The sequence below is a fragment of the Pristiophorus japonicus genome, chromosome 12 (assembly GCF_044704955.1).
Source record: "Pristiophorus japonicus isolate sPriJap1 chromosome 12, sPriJap1.hap1, whole genome shotgun sequence".
Lineage (NCBI taxonomy): Eukaryota > Metazoa > Chordata > Chondrichthyes > Pristiophoridae > Pristiophorus > Pristiophorus japonicus.
Window position 1 is genome coordinate 59,966,929 of NC_091988.1, and position 7,878 is coordinate 59,974,806.

Sequence of the window (7,878 nt, forward strand, 5' to 3'; positions counted from 1 at the left end):
TAATTAAAGGTGTCTTTACTTCTTATTGTTTCTGTTATCTCTCTCTTAATCTCATCTTTCTTTCCCTCTCTTTATTTTGCTTTCTGTGCATGATTTTACAATATTTCATTTTGGTTCTTTTTCTTTCTCCTTTTATATTGGTAGAATTTTCATAGGTTGCTTATCTTCTCAGTTCTCCCACATTTGATTGTTACGATGTCTACCTCTTTAGTTTTGTTTTGTCAGTGTACATGAAACTTGTGCTAATCAGGTCTAGGTGGTATTCCTGAAATGTAGTGAACTCAGGGGACCCTTGACTCGAGGTTGATTTGCAATCTCTGCGGCAATCTTCCGTGTGTTGAAGGATATGCTATACCGGGTGTGTTATACCATGTAGGATTGTACCGTGTAGGAAGTTAGGAACAGGAGTAGGCCATTCAGCCCCTCAAGCCTACTCCGCCATTATATGAGGGCATGGCGGATCTGTATCTTAACTCCTTCCACCTGCCTTGCCTTCATGTCCCTTTATACCTTCAGCTAGCAAAAGTCTATCGATCTCCGATTTAAAATTATTAATTGAACTAGCATCTGCTGCTTTTTGTGAGAGAGAGTTGCTATGCAGAATATATTGTACCACACATTATATTATTGCTCAATATAGTTGATTTCCAATAATGGTATTGATGGGCAAAAAGTTCTGCCTCTCTCTGCTTGTCTCTCATTCTCTAACTCTGTTTTCTACTCTCTCACTATGTCGCATGTTCTTTCTAAAAGTCTCTTTCTTCCCTTAGTTTCTTCTATATGTCTCCCACTCTTTGTAGGCTTCTCACTCTCTCTCTCTGTGCCTCTGTGTGTATGTGTGTTTCTCAGTCTTTCTCTTCTTTGCTCTCTGTGATTTTTCTCTCTTATTTCCCACTTCTTTCCAGAAGCCGAAATCAGGGTTCCAGCCCTCTGATAATTACTGGGAGGGAGGTTGAGATGTAACGGGCTCAGGCTGGGATAAACTGGTGCTAGAGCTGAGAAAGACTGGGAAAGCAGGGCTGGAATATACCGTTACCATGTGCAGGTTGCATTTCTTGGTGATGTGGAGTTGGATCCAGAGTTAAAGCTCCAACTGGTGCTGATGTGGCCAGGAGCTGATGCATTATTTGTGTGAATGAGAACCAAGGGTTGGGGTTTAATCTATTTCTTCTATTCATTGTTGTGATTGAGTCATTGCTGATTGGGAAAAGAACAGGAGTTTTCCAATAAATTCCCACTGTGCATCTGAAAAAGGGATTGTGCCAAATACCTTGACACACTTCTGTATTAAATCATTGATACAACATTGAGACTATTGAGAGAATGCAAAGAGCAGTAGGGATATGAGATTGTTAAAATGAGGGGCAATTGAATTTCATTTTGCAACAAAATCCATCAGGCATTTGTAACTCTAATATTGGTCTTCCAAAGATCTCTTATTCTAATATGTTTTCCTCTTTTTCCATTTAAATGTTTATCTCGGGTGTGTTATAAAGTTTACATTCAAAACTTTTTTTCTTACAGAATATGATAAACCTCTCCCATCAAGATTCTTGACTTGCACATGTAGACTGCCCCAAGGTACTTTCAGTCTTTTGGCGCAATAAAGGATCATGTGATGGACACTGGAAGCAACTATTGGAAATCGCGAAAAGTTGCAACGCAGATCAATAAGGCCATCTTAAAAAAAATAGCAAACAAAGCATGTGGGTTCATTTCTAGTGAGAGAGAATTGAAAAGCAGAGAAGTTATGTAAACTTGTATCGAATTTTGGTTAGACTGCACTTGGAGTACTGTGCACAGTTCTGGTCTCCATATTCTAAAAATGAGATAGAGGCATTGGAGAAGGAGCCAAAAAGATTTTACAAGGATGATACCAAAACTGTGAGATTATAATCCAACAAGGCTGAACAGACTGGGTTCGCTTTTCTCTAGAAAAGAGAAAGTTGAAGGGTGACCTGATAGAGGTCTCTAAAATCAGGCAAGGGTTTGACAGGGCACACGTAGAGATGCTTCTACTTGTGGGGATTCCAAAACTAGGAGTTATTAATATAGGATAGCTAACAATAAATCCAATAGGGAAATCAGGAGAAACGCCTTTACCCAAAGAGTGGTGAGAATGTGGTTCCTGTTACCACAGGGAGTTGAGGCAATACCATAGATATATTTAAGGGGAAGCTGGATAAGCACACGGAGGAGAAAGGAATAGGTTATGCTGATGGAGAGGGGTGGGAGGAGGCTTGTATGGAGCATAAACACCGGCATGGACCAGTTCGGTCGAATGGCCTGTTTCTATGCTGTACATTCTATGTAACAGATGACATTGCGACAGATTATTAAAATATGCTATCTTCAGAGAATTGATTGAAGACCCGCTAGGAACTGAGTAGAATAAGCAATTTATTCCCATACTTGAGTAAATGATGCACAAGAGAGTTTGAAGAACGAAAATATATTCAACTTTAGGCATTCCCATGAGTGATGTATAAATATTGCATCCTCATGAAGCTTGACACAATTCCTGATAGAAATATTAAAAAAAAAATCTAAATGGCAGTGCCACCGGGAGCTTAAACTGAGCTGCACTACATATCAGAGACTTGAGCACAAAAGTCTAGGCTGACACTCCAGTGCAGTGTTGAGGGAGTGCCGCACTGTTGGAGGTGCCGTCTTTCAGATGAGACGTTAAACCGAGGCCCTGTCTGCTCTCTCAGGTGGATGTAAATGATCCCATGGCACTATTTTGAAGAAGAGCAGGGGAGTTATCCCGACTGACCTGATCAATATTTATCCCTCAATCAACATCACTAAAACAGATTATCTAGTCATCATCACATTGCTGTTTGTGGGAGAACAAATTGGCTGCCGCGTTTTCTACATTACAAATAGTGACTATACTTCAAAAAGTCCTTCATTGGCTGTAAAGGGCTTTGGGACGTCTGGTGGTCTTGTAGATGGTACACACTGCAGCCATGGTGCACCGGTGGTGGAGGGAGTGAATGTTTAAGGTGGTGGATGGGGCACCAATCAAGTGGGCTGCTTTGTCCTGGATGGTGTCAAGCTTGTTGGTGCAATGGTTCAAGCCAAGAGGTATCCGGGTATCTGGGAGCAGCAGTAGCAGTAAATACAATCTGAATATATGTAAGTACCAATATAGTTTATCTTCATCTGTTTCTATTTTAATTACTTTTCCTGTATGTGGCCCACAACGAAAGCCAAAATATCAGATCAGACCCACCATAATAAATGTGTTTGACACCCTTGCCAACACCAATAATTCAAATCTTTTCTGGTATCCTATCCTATACAGTGTACTGATACTTCAAGGCTCAGTACACAGCAAGCAATTAAGAAAGCAAATGGTATGTTGGGTTTTATCACAAGAGAATTTGAATATAATGGCTGATCCTCTACCCCAACTTCACTTTCCTGCACTGTCCCCATATTCTTTGATTCCCTTAATATCCAAAAATCTATCAAGCTCTGTCTTGAATATAGTAAATGACTGAGCCTCCACAGTTGAGCCGGGTGCTCTTTACCTTTCCGCTATTGTTCGTTGTTTAGAGGTTTATATGTAACCTTCAGGGCTGCTGACCGAGGGCCGTGTGGCTCTTTGTCGGCCGGCGCAGACACGATGGGCCGAAATGGCCTCCTTCTGCGCTGTACATCTCTATGTTTCTATAGAAGTAAAGACATCTTACTGCAATTATGTAGGGCCCTGGTGAGAGCACACCTGGAGTATTGTGTACAGTTTTGGTCTCCTTTGGAAGGATATACTTGCCATAGAGGGCATGTAACAAAGTTTCACCAGACTGATTCCTGGGGTGTGGGGATTGTCCTATGAGGAGAGATTGAGTGGACTAGGCCTATATTCTCCAGAGTTTAGAAGAATAAGAGGTGATCTCATTGAAACAATCAAAATTCTTACCGGGCTTGACAGGGTAGATGCAGGGAGGATGTTTCCCCTGGCTGGGGAGTCTAGAACCACTAGGTCATAGTCTCAGAATAAGGGGTTGGCCATTTAGGACTGAGATGAGGAAGAATTTCTAACTCGGAAGGGTGGTGAATCTTTGGCATTCTCTACCCCAGAGAGCTGTGGAAGCTCAGTCGTTTAGTGTATTCAAGACAGAGAAAAATGTTTGGATATTAAGGGATATGGAGACAGTGCAGAAAAGTGGAGTTGAGGTAGACGATGGGGAGCAGGCTCGAGGGGCCGAATGGCCTACTCCTGCTCCTATTTCTTATGTTTTCTGCACTTAAAAATTTGGAATTAAGCAAAGTAACAAAATGGTATTTTTTTGCTAAAAATATAATTGTCAAATAATGTAGACTGAAGAAAATAGTCCAGGTCATAAAAATAGGCTAGTCAATTAAAATAAGCTCATCTCCCAGTAAAGCAGTTCCGATCCATTCCTTGGGCATCCCTTCCCTTCTCAAGCTCAAAATCCTATCCAATGTTCCCGGCCCATTTTCCTCAAGCTGGACAAATAGGTGCCTTCTGAGACATGCAGCCAACAGTTAGACTATCTTTAAATTACATGAAGATGATCGATGATGAGCTATTCCCTTTGGATACCAGCACCAAAATAATCTCTTCCCTCCCCTGATCTCTGACACTAATTATCAAAACAATGGAGGGGACATAACGAGCTGTGGTTTTAATAGGTAGGCAGGAACTGTAAAAGTCCCCGTGCTAATCTAAGTCGCAATTAGATTAATTTCGCAGAAGGACTATCCACCGCTGCAATTGTAGCATGCGCCTGTTTAGTCTGTGAATTACATTGACCGTTGTGTCTATCGTAAGAGTGTTTAAAAGCAGACAACTATTTTCGTGCTGAATATTTTTAATTTAGCTTGTGCAAAATAGGACATTGGTCATTCTTTTCTTAATGGAAATGTCACTTTTCTCTGTGTGCAGCCACCTTTTACTGACTGTCAACCATCAGGATGGTAGCTCTGACCCATGTTGTTGCCAGGTCACTTCTGTTCATCTGTCTCACACAAAGGAGTTCTCAAACTAATGCAGCTAGTCATCGCAGTGAAGTTTGGGATATTTGCATTTCAGGTACGAAGTACTCTGGACTACTTGTTAAAACTATATTTTTTTTAAATTCATTCACGGGATGTGGACATCGCCAGCAAGGCCAGCATTTATTGCCCATCCCTAATTGCCCTCAAGAAGGTGGTGGGGAGCTGCCTTCTTGAATAAGTGGCCATTTCAGAGGGCAGTTAAGAGTCAACCACATTGCTGTGGGTCTGGAATCACCAATAGGTCAAACCGGATGGCAGATTTCCTTCCCTAAAGGACAGGAGTGCACCAGATGAGATTTTTCAGACAATCCTGTATTTTCATGGTCACCATTACGGACACTAGTTTTTTTTCAATTCCAGATTTATTTAATTAACTGAATTTAAACTGCCGTGATGGGATTTGAACTCATTGCATCTGGTTATTAGTCCAGGCCTCTGGATTACTGGTCCAGTAACAACCACTATGCCACTGTACCCTGTTTAATAGGACGTTAATTCAATCAGCTCTCCCCAGTTCTTAATTCCCCTCATTTGCCACCAAAACTTTTTTTCTAAAATACTCCACAGATGGATTATATCTGCAATGGTTCTCGTCCTGAGATCTGGGATTGCCATCTTTAAGTGAGTCCAAAACTGGATCGAGATGAGGCGTAAACTTTTTTTACATACATATAAATGGATTCACAATTAAAGAAGTAATAAGTGTACAACACACTGATTGTCGAGTAAAGGCGTGCAACTGAGTTGAAATGGATAAACCATAACAACAATTTAACTACTCCTCATTAAAATATAACAAAGTATTTACAGCACAGAAACAGGCCATTCGGCCCAACAGGTCCATGCCGGTGTTTCTCTCCACACAAGCCTTGTCCCGCCTTTCCTCATCTAAATCTATCAGCATAACCCTCTATTCCATTCTCCTCCTGCCTTTCTACACCTAACCCCATCAACATATTCTTTCTCCCTCATGTGCTTATCTAGTTTCCCCTTGACTGCATCTAATGCTATTTGCCTCAACTATTCCTTGTGGTAGTGAGTTCCACATTCTGACCACTCTCTGGGTAAAGAAGTTTTTCCTGAATTCCCTATTGGATTTATTAGTGACTATCTTATATTTATGGCCCCTAGTTCTGTCTCCCCGGCAACTGGAAACATGTTCCCTATGTCTACCCTATCAAACCCTTTCACAATCTTAAAGACCTCTATGAGAATGTGGAACTCATTACCACAGGGAGTAGTTGAAGCGAATAGTATGGATGCATTTAAGGGGAAGCTAGACAAGCATATGAGGGAGAAGGGACTAGAGGGTTATGCTGATAGATTTAGATGAGGAAAGACAGGAGGAGGCTGGAGTGGAGCATGAACGCCAGCACATACTGGTTGGGCCGAATGGCCTGTTTCTGTGCATATATCCTGTGTAATTCAATGGAATATCAGGTCACCCCTCAGTCTTCTCTTTTCTAGAGAATGAGCCCCAGTCTGTTCAATCTTTCCTGAAAGGTATAACCTCTCAATTCTGGTATAATTCTAGTAAATCTTTTTTGTACCTTCTCCCATCCCTCTATATCCTTGTTATGATATGGAGACCAGAACTGTTTACAATAACTCCAAGTGTGGTCTAACCAAGGTTCTATACAAGTTTAACATAGCCTCACTGCTTTTCAATTCTATCCCTCCAGAAATGAACCCCAGTGTTGTGTTTGCTTTATTATAATACATTTCAATTCCTTCTGACAACAAGGGCACCATCACAGGCAACGGTGTAAGGTACACCGCTAAAAACCGATGATGTGGTTGTTCATTTATTTTCTTTTTGTGGGTCCTGGCTTGCGCATATTGGGCGGGATTTTCTGCTTTGCCATTTCCGGGGTGAAAAAGGAGGCAGGGCAGGAAATTTAGCACCTGATTAATGTTTGCGCTTAATGGAGTAATTTTTGTCATTTGGACCCTGCACCGGGGGCAGCGCAAAGGGAGGCAATGTACGACTTTTGCGGCGCAAAAACAGGAATCTTGCCAACTAAAGTGCGGGGCCGAGAGCGCTCTGAGAGAGGCCTTGGGAAGGGAAGCCCCCTCTCCCCCCAAAAAATTCACAAAAACATTGGCAACACCTGTACAACACAAATCGTTACAAAAAAATAAAGGAATAAAAACTGGAACTTTTTCGTAGCTTATCCAATTCACCGCCGTAGGCAGGGCTGGACCGCTATGTTTTGCCTGGCGGTCATCGTGGGGCGCGTTTTGCGGCGTGCGAGTCGAAACTCGTGCCGGTGTTGCAAGGAGAGGCATTGCACAGCTCTCCCCGCCGGTGCTTCTAAACGCCGCCGCAAAAACCCGACCGGAGGATCGCAACCGGACCAAAAATACCTCACCGCCCCATTTTTCACCGCAGAGGTTCAAACCCGGGTCCCAAATGACCCGAAAATCCAAGTCCTAAATCAAATCCTATTGAGAACCAGGAGCTCTTGCAATTGGAGGCTGTACAATTGGTCTTGAACAGAGGTTTTGGCTGGTGCCTCCAATGAAAACTATTGCCGGCGGCACTTATTGATCCCACTGTGTTTGGTTGGGCAAATACCAAACATTCGAAACAAATGCAAAAATGCAGTCTTTCAGCATCTGTAAATGGAACAGGCAGGTTAAAGTTTTGCATGTAGATCCTTTCTCAAAACACAATACAGTGACTAATTGTGCACTGATTAAACCTGGGGATAGATTTATTCATGGCCAGAGCCATTATGAGCACTGCGTTTCCCGTTAAATGAAGGAAAGGTGCAGGATAGCCAGGCAAGTTGTGGCTTTTTGTCCCCTGTTCCAATATTTAAAGGGGCTGCTCCTGAAATTCTG